Below are 14,461 nucleotides of genomic sequence, written 5' to 3' on the forward strand. Positions count from 1 at the left end.
TGTATTAGGAAAAGTGATGCAATCTTAGTTTTAAAATAGTGTTGTGTTATAAAAAATAAAAAATGTCCTCTGGAGTCCCAACTTTCTACAAGCACAAAGCAGTCTGAAAAGGTTGGTCCAAGAGCATAATTTTTAATGAAGTCTCAAAAGTTGAAAGAAAATTGAAAAAAGAAAGGCATTCCAGAAGGTGGAGTCAAGAGTCATAGAGAATACTGGACTAGAAACACCCCCCAACCCCAAGAAGCACAATTAAGCCTTAGTCAGGGAATAGTCCCTGACCCTATGAAACAGGGATCTGGGATATAGTGGGAAAAAACAAAAGATATACGGAGTCTCCAAAGAGCCCATGAACATTGGAATGCAGGAAGTGCCCATGGACCACTGGAATGCAAAAGAAGCAACTCATAAGCAACCAGACCTCTTCCCTACACCCATACCCTTGAACTTTTAAAGTAGGGCAATGCAAAAGTACAAGGAAAACTAGCAGGAAATTTCATAACTCTGCCCTGACTCCACCTCTGGCCCAGTCTCTACTGCTTTCCCTTGGTAAATATTAACATTCCAGATCCCTTAGTCTCAAAATAGCTCATAGTCTCTTTCCCTTTGAGTGCATATGAGGAACATGTTTTTAAAAAGTTTATTATCCTGTTTATGTGTATTTATGTCAGTTGCATGGGGGAGCTCAGGAAAGCCCAGATGAACCACCCAGGCAAGCTCAGCCTTAGTTATTAATCCAAAGTGAACTTAATATGTGTTTTTCTGAAGCAATAAAACATTTGGTGGGTTGTCTTGCAGAGATGACACACTAACTCAATAATCCATATCCAGCTGATTTTTCCATTTGACTGTTGCATTCAAAAGAGAAAATGGAAAGTGGTGGCAGGCTCTTAGTCTTCATCATTTCTTTTTCCAAGTATTTACTCCCATTCATTTTTAGGCTACTGGACTCAGTGACTTATAATTAAAAAAAAAAAAATCCTCTGTGCTCTTTCTAGGAAAGGATATGCATTTTCCAAGTATTACTCTGATTTCTCCAATTGGGATTGTTTTAAAAATATTTCAAAAAGGAAACTAAAAGCTCATAGTATCTCTGAAATTTCATCTCCTCTGAAGAATTTCTTGGGGTTATTCCACTGACCCATGCAGATTATGTGGAATATGTTACTGAAAATTTTCAGTGTTTCTGAAAACGTTAATTTGCTTAATATTCAGGGCTGATGAAAGTATGTTTTGTTATTTGTTGTTATGGTTGAGATACGAATGCTACCCCCGAAAGTTCATGTGTGAAACAATGAAAGACTATTAAAAAATAACTAGATTATGAGAATTGTGACCTAATTAATGCATTAGTCCACTGATGAATGAACTGGGTGGTAAATGTAGATAGGTAGGGTATGCCTGGAGAAAATAGGTCACTGAGGACATAATTGGGGGGTTTATATTTTGTCCCTAGTGAGCACTTCCTCTTGGCCATGTCCTGAGCTGCTTCCCTTTACCACGCCTTTCTGCCTTGATGTTCTGCCTCATCTTGGGCTCAGAGCTATCGAATCAGTCAACCATAAACTGAACCTCTGAAACCATGAGCCAAAATGACCTTTCCTTCTACTAAGTTGTTCTTGTCAGGTCTTTTGTTCACAATGTCATGAAGCTGACTAAAACATCTGTCTATGTGTTTTATTGTCCCATCATAATTTTTCTTCTGGTATTTTGTAATAGTATGTTTTATAGTTGACTGCAATTTATTGTCAAAATCTTGATGATTAAAACATTTCTAATTTAATTATGACGTTGACATGTTTCTTTTGTAAGTTTCCTATAATTGTCATTTGTAATAGAAAAAAAACATTTTTTTTACTCCTATCAGAATTTTATAATATATCAGCTTCTGATTCTCTAAAGCTTTGAATGACATAAATTAAGAAAAGTATGTGCTTTGGAGTCTTAGGACTTACTGTCCTAAATTTTAGCATAGTAAATTATGTTGTTTTGTTAAATTAAGATGTAATGTTTTCTAGTAATCATACAACTTTCCTGGTGGGTTTATTTGATCTTTAACATGATAGTACTAAATCATGAAAATGTATTTTCTTTTAGAGTTGGGGAACTCAAGAATACATAGGCATCAAAAGTAGGCTACTGCTAATAGATCCATTAAAATTATTTCTATAAAGCAAATAGTTTCAGGAAGTACATGCAGTTTTAGAATATTCAGTTTAAATATTTATGGTGTAGCCAATATTTTTTAAAGATTGAATTTTCTTCTTGGACATGAAATCTGAAGGACTTAAAGTGCTCAATCATCATCACTTAAGGATTAATTTTGCATATCTATAAATTCTTCCCTTTTTCTCCATTTTAATCTTCTTTCTGGCTTCATTCTTTCATTAAAGAAAGAAGTTTTCTGTATTTCCTCTTGAATATCAAAGGACTTGTACAGAGGCTTGTTCTCTTTATCAAATGGTTCATTACATACCTTTCTTTGCCTGAACAGATAAATTAATATCCATTTGCTAAGAATCTGAAATTGATATTATTTGAATTTTATGGAAGAAAAGGTTATCAAACAAGAATTCAGACTGAAGTTTGGGGATTTTCCATAGTCAATAATGCCATTACAAATTCCCAGTTTAATTTTATGCCATTCCATTTGTTGATTTTTTTTTTTTTGATGTTACTTCTTGTACTTTAGCAGTCTTGTTTAGGAAGTCAGTTCCTGAGTCGATATGTTGGAGTTGTGGGCCTACATTTTTATTCTAGCAGGGGGAAGGGTTTCTGGTCTAAACCATAGGTCTTTGATCCCCATTGACTTGAGTTTTGTATGGGGTGAAAGACAGGGGTTGAAATTATATTCTACTACATATGGGTTTCCAGCTTTCCCAGCACCATTTGTTATCTTTTATCCAATGTATGTTTTTGGCACCTCTGTCTAGTGTGACATAACAGTATTTATATGTTTTTGTCTCCATGTCTTCTGTTTTATTACATTGGTCTTTGTGCCTGTTTTTGTACCACTACCATGCTGTTTTTGCTATTATAGCCCTGTCATATAATTTGAGATCTAGTATTATGACGCCTCCTGCTTCACTTTTCTTGGTAAGGATTTCTTTGGCTATCCTGAGTCTCTCACTCTTCCAAATAAAATTCATAACTGCTTTTCACTCTTCCAAATAAAATTCATGACTGCTTTTCCTATTTTTGTAAAGACCATCATTTAAATTTTGATACACATTGCACAATGAATTGGTATAGCACTTTTGGTAATGTAGTCATTTTTTCAATATTAATTCTGCCTATCCAAGAACATGGAAAGTTTTCCCATCTTTTAAAATTCTTCACAGCTAAGGAAACTATCAAGAGCATGAAGAAAGCCAACAGGATGGGAGAAAAATCTTTGCCACTTGCTCCTCAGATAGGGCATTAGTATCCAAGCTATACAAAGAACTCAAGAAACTTAACTCCAAAAATCCTAATAACCCAATCAACAAGTGGGGAAGGGGACTAAACAGACACATCTCAAAAGAAGAAACATGAATGGTCAATAAATATCTGAAAAAATATTCAATATCTCTAGCAACTAGAGAACTGCAAATTAAAACTACACTGAGATTTCATCTCACTCCAGTCAGAATGTCAATTATCAAGAATACAAGTAACAAGAAATATTGGCTAGGATGTGGAGAAAAGGGTATACTCATACATTGTTGATGGGACTGCAAACTGGTGTAACCACTCTGGAAAGTGTTATGTGGATTCCTCAAAAATTAGGAATGGGACCACCATTTGACCCAGCTATCCCACACAGGGTTTTAAATCAGCAGACTATAGTCATGCAGCCACATCAATGTTTACAACAACACAGAAGCCAACCTAGATGCCCTTAAACAGACGAATGGATAAAGAAAACGTAGATATACATGATGGAGTATTGCTCAGCCATAAAGAAAAATGACTTTATGGCATTTGCTTATAAATAGATTGCAGACTATTGTGCTAAGTAAAATAAGTCAATCCAAAAAAGTCAAAGGGAGAATGTTTCCTTTGATATGGAGAAGCTAATCCAAAATAAAGAGGGACAGATTTTAAAAAAAAGAATAGAAGAGAGATCAGTGTATTTCAGAAGGGAGAACAGATAGAAGAAATATGGGATGAGACAGGGAAAGACAGTGAAATGAATCCGACTGAAATTTTCTATGTACATACATGACTATACCACCATGATTCTCATTATCATGTATATCCACAAGACAAAACTGAGAAAAAGAAAGAAAGAAAGAAAGAAAGAGAGAGAGAGAGGGAGAAAGAAAGAAAGAAAGAAAGAAAGAAAGAAGAAAGAAAGAAAGAAAGAAAGAAGAAAGAAAGAAAGAAAGAAAGAAAGAAAGAAAGAAAGAAAGAAAGAAAGAAAGAAAGAAAGAAAGAAAGAAAGAAAGACTACTGGGCTGGGGCTATATCTCAGTGGCAGAGTGCTTGCAAAGCACATGTGAGCACTGGGTCCGATCCTCAGCACCACATAAAAATAAACAAATAAAATAAAGGCATGTAACCAAACTATTAATAGCAGAAAGACCAGTAGAATAGAGGGAAGGGAATAGGAGTGGAAGGAAGGGAGGAGAAGAGGAAGCACTGAGGACTGAATTAGAACAAATTATACCCCATGCTTTTATAATTAAGTCAAAATGAATTCAAAATTCTCATGTATAATTAAAAAGACTAGAAAACAATTTCTGGGCTTAGGCCCCCATTATCATCTTGTTTTCATATTGAAACCTTAAACAATATAAAAAACATGCTAAGAAGCATATCTGATTGTTTTATTTAGAGAGATCTCAGCATTCTCTGGTGGTTTGTCTAGAAATACCTGCCTAGATGAGGACTTCCTTGCCATCTGGCAATTTTTCTCTACCCTCTTTTGGGAAGTACAGCTTTATATTATGCTCCTTGTATACAATGTTTTTTTTTTTTATAGCAGATCATTTAAAACACATAAATGCAAAAACTTTTCTATTTGTTTTCTCATTTCTAAAGCATTCTGGCATTCAATTTGGAGTTTGACACCTTGTTGAATTAAGAAGATGTACCAATTTCTTTCTAATCTGTTTATTTCATTTCATTTTCATCCTAAGGTATTCACAATTGATTAAAAATGATTCAGATAATATGTCTTTTGAAATTTTAATGTAGTCATTTTAATATTTAGGAAGCATACTGATATTGGCAATTAAATTTCAAAAGCAGATATAAAAATCCTTGTCATGTTTCTTCTCATATTAAATTCAGTTTTAAAAGAATAAGAATGTTCCCCCTCAGCATAAATAATGACACATCTATTAGAAAGTTGCCCAATATTACCCAAATGAAAGTTTACTCAAGAAATTTTGGATTCATATTATATTCTACTATGAGATGCTGGGAATGAATTAAAAGCAGACAATTTCCAGAGGCAGGGTCATAGAACAAGATAAAGCAAAGCAGAATATTATAGACTGAGGTTAACTAATTGAGAAAGTGGCACCACAGTTGGAAACGTATCAACTTTGTGTATAATTTTTGTTACAAATTCTTTTATAAGTTGTAAAAATATTTTCCCTAAAATAGTCCCTTTTCCATTGCTCCATAAGATAACTGATCCCCACCATAAGATAACTTGACACCCACATGTTCTCACATTCCCCACTTCTATAGATTACCTAAACTTGTAGACCTTTCAGTGAATAATCTTTCTTTCTAGAACAGAAATACCTTCCTGTCATGTCATGCTAAGTCTTGATCTTACTCCTCAGCTAAAAGCTGTAAGGGGAGGAAAGGCAGATCTGGAGGACAAGTATGAAGACCCTCCCTCCTAAAATGAGGTACTAGGGTGGTCCCTAGATGTTCCTCTAGAAAGGGGGAGGAGAGAGGGTTACTTCCATAGGCCAAGAAGATTTAGGGAAATCTGGTATTCTGAGTTTATCATAGTAGCCTTGTTGGCTCTCCTAAATTGGCTGTCTTTGGAACTCCGTTAATCTCACAGTTAGATCCTAGACTTAGTTTGTAGCACAGTCTGTTCCTTGCTGCTGAAATGAAAAGGGAAACCATACCAGACAGCTGAATGTGAGCCCTGAATATTTTTAATTATAAAACTAAGAGCAAAGAAAACAAAAGGCTGGAATAAGGATGAAAAAATTGTTATGTAAATTTTATATGCTCAGAGACACAGTGAATTCTTAAATAGTACACGCACGTGTATGTATATATTATATGGGTTTATACATACATACATACGTAACATATAAATGTATTTGTTATTGACATAGTTTAGTTAAATTAGAAAGAGTATATTATAAAATAATCCCACTTATTACCTTATAAGTGACAGATTAAGTAAAATATTATTGAAGTTGACAAATTTAGAAGTAAAATCTTAACTATATTTATGAATACAAAGATATATACTCTGAAAGAAGATAACATTGTCAATTAAAATTGGATGAGAGAAGGCAAGAGAACGAAAATTTTCATCTTTATTCATAAAACAATGCTTTTTTCCAAAGGGGACTAAAGTCATTAATACTATATAGCAAATATATGTGAATTTTCAAAATAATAGAAAGTTTACAAATAAGAACATAGAAAATCATACCAGATATTGAAAAAGTATAAAAATGAATATATTTATTCATTTATATATATTCATATTAGATTTACATGTGTAAACCCATATATTAAAAAGTAGGTGCATATCATGACACACACATAAGTAATACACTTGTATGCATATATAGATAACATTCTTAGTGGTTTTCTCTTGCATTTCTGGAGCACATTATTGCCAATCATTTGGATTGGCAGGTACAAAACTACAGATGGAGAAATCATTTAGAGGATATGAGGTATCCAGGTAGTTTTGTTATTTAAAAAATAAATTCATTTCAAATTTTTCCTCAGCATGTTAAAATGACAAATGTCTTTTCTGGGAAGGTATCCAAGTTTCTATGGATTTTATTTCTTTGAACAATAATTTCAGCATTTAATGCTGAAAAAAATCCAAAAATAGATTTTGGTGACATCTCTGAAACTTCTATGCAGTTTAGGTTTTGAAAATTCACAATATTCACTTATTAAACCTCACTGTCCAAAAAAGGAAACAGGCAGAAAGTTGTTATTTTATCTTCAAAACTTAGAATTATTAAATTTGGGATTTAGGGTCTGTTAATAAAATCTAAAATCAAAATTATGATCTTGCCCTTAATTATTCCCACCCAGTATTGTTTTGAGATATTTTTTTTCTATAATGGTAACATGCATTTCTGAGTCCATCATATTCAAAATTGTCAGATTTCCTTTAATTACACTTTCATTGGTATTAATCCCTTTCCATGTGTTAGTTCTTTTATTTTCACAATACTTCCTCACATTTCCCTCACTGCTTTTCCATTTCCCCATCATTATCAGCACATTTGCACAATAGTAGGAACTTCCTGCATTTTTCCCAGGTTAAATCGGACTTTTGGACCTACAACCTAACGCCACACAAACTCTAATTCTGATCACCACTTAATATTTTCTGTAATTCAACCAAACTGATCTACTTGTATTTTCCCAAATCAAATGACAAGCTTGTGTGGCTGGAGAGGGTTATAGAGCACAGGCCCTAGAGCTAGAACTCTAGGCTGCAATCCTGGCTCTGCCACTTTGGATACATATCTTAACCTCCCAGAGTCATGTAAATAACATAATGACAGTGGCTTCTTCTTTACGTTGTTTGTGGATTTACGGAATCAGTAAGTATAAGGAAATTAATATGATGTCTGACAGGGCATTAGTGCATATTAATTTATGATTGTTAATGATTGTTGAAATAAGTATGTGCTTTAATTAAAACTGTCTATTATTTTATTAGTTTAGAACTGGCTAATTTGAACATTTAAACTTTTTAAACATCAAAAATATAAAACATTATTTTACAATGCATTTGATACCTTCCTTTCTATAACCATCAGTAAGCTTTGCATTTCAGTTTATTTATTTATTTATTTTTGAAAAATAAAGTCTATACAGGATTCAGAGATTTTTTTAGTTTGAAGAAAAATGGAAGATAATTTCATCCCATTTTACTATTTCTCAAGTAAGAATACTTGACTTGCTTGGTATCACTGAATATATTAATCAAATCCAACATCAAAACCCAGCATTGCCAATGTCATGGTTTTCACTAATTTGTACATACATAGGCACATTGTAAACTTGCATATAATAAATTCAAAGATTTACAACCTTTAGTTATTATTCTGTGTCAAAGCATTGCATTGCATGTCTTTTGACTATTAATTTAACATTTCTTTTAATTTTTCTCAAGCATCAATAGAGTAATATATTTCAAAATATGAGCCTCCTTTCAATATTCTCTTGTTTTAAGAATTTGAGTCAGAATTTTGGGGGGTGATTCGCTATATTTCAAACAGATACCAATGGCACCTGGCTTATCTAATTATGTGGTTGTATGTCTAGGTTTATTCATAAAGTAAAGCTGCATGTGATTTATAGGGCTTCTTATTACAATTAAGGTAGAGTTGTATTTGTTGGGAATAGTGAAATTTTTTATTCCTCTAATATTTTTTTAAAATCTTCAAAAATTAATGCTATTTACATTACACTAAAATTATAATTATAGCCAGTGTTTTACTATTTTTCAAAAAGTATGCATCCTTAATACATCATGTTTAATCGGTGGTTTTCAACATAAAGCCTTATTCCATGTGATATGCTACAGAGTTTTGTACCATCTGTATCAGGACTTCTAGCAAAACAAGGTGTTGTTTTTCTCCCTGGAGAACAATTACCATCTGCTCACGTGTGCCTGGTTAATATGGACATCTTCATTTCTTTGTGCAAGAACAGCTGCTTACCTTTTATTCTCTGTCTCTGCAGGTACAGCAGGCTGGTAAGCTGTAGCATGTCCATGGAGAACACAACACTATCTTGCAAAGCTAAAGCCCCATGATCATTGCCTTCTTTGACTCAGACGGTAGTTGAATTTTGGTTGTTTTTCTGAAACTATTAAATTCAAAATATCATTATAACTGCTAAGTAGCATTCATTTATTTATTTTAAGATATAATAACAGGAATAACTAAGCAGATTAAAGATTGCCCCAATTAATTCTCATATCGTTCCTGTTAAGCAGATGAAAGTAATGTAGCAGAAGAACTCATTTTACACATGAGCAATTTGAGGTGATAGGAAGTTTGATATTAATGCCAAACATCATGTCAACAATAAGACCAGGAGCAGAGGCAAAGCATTTAAATTCCCAATAGTGTTTTTGGCCCTTAAACACATGATTTCCTCTATAAGAATGCCAAAACTTTTTACAAGCTTAAACATAATATTATGTTTATCCTATAGAGGCAAAAGGCATTTACCTGATAAAGCATTTTCAATCACATGCATCCTTGTACAAAAGAATTTGATATTAAGTGATAGAATTGGAACCAAGACCAAAGATAAGAAGACACAGTTTCAAACTTCTGAAGTTTATTAATGTTGTGACCTAGGAAGTATCAGCAGATCCTTAATAGGGGGATTTATAAATGACGTGTGATAATGATGTTCATGTAAGTGTGCCTGTGTCCTTGTGTATTATGATTGCAGAAATGCAGATTTATCTTTCCTTAATAATCCTATCTGGTTTTAATTAACCCATTGTGAATGCTAGTAAAACTTTCTCCTTTTTATTCCCCTTATTGGTGCACACATTCAGGTGTCACAGTGGAGAACTATAGAAAACAATGGATTTCAACTTATTTAAGGAACTCACTTTAAATCTGAAGTGACCCTTTTCTTCTGGTTTACTTTATAGGTTGAAGTTCAATATCTAGCTCTGTTTTGTCACAACATAATCAATTTTGTTTTTCTCATTGAAGAAAAGTGACCAACTGTTTGTGATGGGAGAGGGGAAGACAATCTCTTGCTGTATATAACTGATTTTAGTATTGGTGTCACGGTAGCATTGAAAATCAATTTCAAATGATTTCTTTAAAGTGATACAAGTGGTTTCATGACAAAGTTGTAAATAGAAACCAGATACAGTGTATTCCCATGACAGCATTTGGCCAGCAATACTATGCGGAAACATTGTTGAGAATGAGAAACAGTTTAAATAAATTAGTTATCTAAATTGGATGATTACAAGATATAAAATATAGCTTCTAATACAGTGTGTGGCTCAGTTAAAATCCAATACAGATTTGTTTACTAAGATGTCTTTTCTTTGAGATTTTTTTTTTAGCTGAAAAACAGTTTAAATCAAGTATATAAAAACAGAACAAAAGGTTTTTAATTCACCCACTATTGCTGGTCAAATACTTAGTGTTCAGTAACAAGTACACATGATAGGGAAAAAAAATTGTCTTTGAACAAGCAGTATTTGACATCTACCCCCCTTTGTTTATTTGTTTTGTTTTATTCTGGCATAGTAACCTTTCAATGCAATTGATCCACTATTGCTCATAAAAATAAAACTGTCAGTTACTCTATGACTGCACTATCCAATACAATGCTGACTAGCCCCAAGAAGCTATTGAGTACTTGGAGTGGAACTGGTATGATCAAAGAACTGAATTTTAACTTTTTTTTTATTTTAATGATTTTTTATTTAAAAATCAAAATGTAAAACTTTTTTCAGCTAAAAATAACTATTGTTGTTTAGGGATACTTTTGACTTTACCAACTGCATCACATTAGCTACTATAATATTGAATTGCTCAGGAAATGTGGTCTGTTGCTATTATTACACATGAGCTCATTACTATGTATTTGGCAACAACAGACTGATTAATTTCAAATGAATTTTTTTCTGCATGTTGATGAAACCAAGCAATGTGCTCATTTGGTTATTGTATGCAGACAGAATGAGTTAGTCATAGCTGGGTAAACAGTAATGGTAATTAAATTAAAATATGTATTGTTTTATTATAATTTAAGAGTTCTTCTATTTTAAACAATAAGAATGGACACATTTGAAATTTATAGTAGAGTTGTATTAATCAAATGAAATGCAGAAACTAGTGCCGTGTTGAAAATTTTATAATGGATGGAAATGGCAAATTGCTCAATTAGAACAAAATTAAAAAATTGCTGTGAAAAAATTAAAAATACAAAATGAATAATTTGAAGAAATATCTCCAGCCAAGCTTTCAAAAAAAATTGATGAAAGATTAAGCATCTGAAATTAGAACTAAATGTTCAACATGAAATAATATAAATTGATTTAACAGGTTCTAAATTGGTAACCTTGACCTACTTTAAAATAGATGATGTACAGTCTTTTTTTTAATGTTTTAGAAATTTCACTTGGCTTATATTCTTGAAAAAGAAAGAGAAAAAGCAAAATATTACTTGAAAATATGGTGAAATAATTATTTTACTTATAGAAATTTGTTAGGAAGTTACAAAAAAAGGATGTGTGTGTGTGTGTGTGTGTGTGTGTGTGTGAAAGACTTAAGATTAAGCTTCTAAAGAATTATAGAACACAAGACTTTTTTTCCTACAGTATTAGTTCAAATAAAAAAAAAACACACACAAGAACTTTTCTTTAACTTTAGAAGTCATGCAATGAGAGACACTGCTCAGTTTCTACTTTGGGTAATTTTATTCTCAAAATACTTCCATATTTGTGAAGAAATATTTTCAATTTGTAAAAAATTCGACTCATGGTATAGACATTTTAAAAGTACTTTACATCTGTATAAAAAGGAGCTAAGGTTGAAATTGTAATGAAATAAAAGCTTATTTGTATTCTAGTTAGGCAGGTATGATATAATAAGTGATCTTAAATTCAAAATTTTTATGATATTTCTAAGTGATAATGATTTTAAACTTTCTTCTAATATGATTCAATGTGCAAAAGATATTAATTTTCAATGCAAAATGCCTGCAAATCTACATGGCAAATTTGAGAATCATTTTTGATATTGATTAATTGAGTGGGGTTTTTTTATATTTATACCAAGTCTCTTTAAATATGATCTTACTATTACTGAGTTTATATAAAACTTTGTGACTTCACATAATTTGGATTGATATAGTTTTGTAATTTAAATGCTTTTACTTCAAAATCAAATAAGTTTTTATATATGAAATGAATCAGTTTTGCAGATATTAATAGTAAATATATTCTTGGTACTCAATTTAATTGCTTAAGTTTGATTAGAACATTATGAGAATGTGAATATTCAACTGAATTTTTTTTCAATGCAAATATTTCTAAACATCTAGTGTCTGAATTGAGTTATGCTATTTTCAATGACTCAGTTTTTTTTTTTCTGGGTCAGAGATAAAGGACTTTATTACTCATGATATTGCATGGAAATGGAAGGAGACCCTCATTGTTATACAAAATTACATATAAGACTCAGAGTTTTGATCAGGTTGGATTGCCCAACTATAAGTGCTTAAAGTAAAATCACAATGTAAGACAATGCTCGATGAGTTCATTTATTTAATCACTCATTCATGCATTCAATTTTTTTATATACTGTGAATTAATTTCTAAAACAGTGATGATACTTTTCTGACAAAGACAGTCATGGCCCTTGCATTTACATGTGATAGATAATCAATTAAAAATTATTAAACAGTTAAGAAAACTACCAGAAATGCATAAGTGCAGTGCAGACAATAAAGACTGGGTGACATCATGAAAACTCTTAATGATAGCTTTCTTTGCATAGGAAATGAGAAAGGTGTGGGGAGGTGACAAATTTTTTGTTGGATTTATCATTTCCTTCATTTGATTTTTCCTATATTAATAAAACAAATATGTACTTTTGAAAATATGTGAACTGTATAATCCAAAGGTGTATTAAAATGTCCTAAAATTACTTTTTCTCTCCCCCAACACAACCAATATTAATAACCTGGTATATGTTCCTATACACAATTCTTCTTGCTCACGAAACCTACACAACTTGTCTACATACACACAGGGTATTTGTATTTTTTTTTTTTTTTGGCTGTTGCTTCTTAAATAGAATAACTAAATAAATTCATCTGAGCTTGTACTCTCTATGTATATCATGAACTCCTACAGTAAAAATCAATACATATGCTTTCTATTTTCTTTATGCAATTGTATTTATTAGTTTTCACAATGGTGTCATAATGTGCATGCTGTTTTTGTTTTCTTCCAATTATTCTATTTTCTTTCCTTCCTCACTTTCTTTCTTCCTTCTTGTCTGGCTTCCTTTCTCCCATATTTCCTGGCATGCTTGCCCCTCTTCCATCCCTTCCTATCCCTGAAGTTAATATTTATTAATCTATAAAATGAGTTTCACCTTTCCCTAGTGTCTAGAAATGACATCAACTTTGCAAAAGGATCCAAACAGACGGATATGGTCAATATATCTATAGTCTAGAAAGCATGAATGACAATACAACAGGAATGTTGCTGGTGTGCGAAGAAGGAAATAGAGCTAAGAATGTTAAAAAGTGAAGTTTACACAGGACTTACTGACCAATGACACACAGAGAATAATTACAAGATGAAGATATTTCCAATCTGATGAACAAGAAAATATTGAATTTTAGAAAAAGTATTTATTTTAAAAGTATAATGCCTGGAGATGACTGAAACTATAAGACATGGATGGGAGTAGAATCATAAAGAAATTATTATCTCCATTGAAAAAATTATAAGACAAACTAGCAGACAGCAGACTGATTTTTCAGGAATATATTTGTTTGGGGTATGAGTTAATTAAATGTAGGGCTATTGGAACAATAGGTAGAGAAAAGAAGATAGAGTGCCCAGATGGTAAAATATAATTAAAACCTAAAGAAAGAGAATTTAAAAGTATGAAATTTGCGGTGGGGGGGGGACTTTAGAAGAAATAAAGAAAAAAATAATAGATTGGAAACTCATCATAAAGTTAGTATAGGTATTATTATCCATTATACTTACCTCAATAAATCAAAGACATTTATTTCCATATGCCATACAAAGAAAACAAGCATTTGCTTTTTTTCTGAACTCTTACCAGAAGAAACTAGCAAGAAAGACACATCTGCTGTTTATTGAGTTTATAAAATTCAGAGACTAATATGGAAAATCCTCACCTTGCTAACTTGTTGATATTGAACTCTTAACCTAATAGAAGTTAAGTTTTCTAAGAAATTCACAATTCAAAAATGCTAACCAGTTTCAGCCTGAATAATATTACATGGTAATGTTTCCTTATTTCTAGCTTTCAAATGTATAAAATGGAATTTATTTAAAAGATGTGTTAGACTACACTATTGCTTTGTGAATTATTTACCACCCCCCCTCTTTTTGTAAGATTTTGTATCCCTACCAATTGCTGTGGGTGTTAGTTTTCTATTGCCAAAATAATGCAACAACAATGCCACAAATCTACTGAAAACATATATCCTACATTAGCCAAATTGTTTATAGATGATAAGAATATTGAATTTTATTCAGGACTGT

Source organism: Callospermophilus lateralis, chromosome 4 (genome assembly GCF_048772815.1).
Source record: "Callospermophilus lateralis isolate mCalLat2 chromosome 4, mCalLat2.hap1, whole genome shotgun sequence".
In the NCBI taxonomy this organism is placed as follows: Eukaryota; Metazoa; Chordata; class Mammalia; order Rodentia; family Sciuridae; genus Callospermophilus; species Callospermophilus lateralis.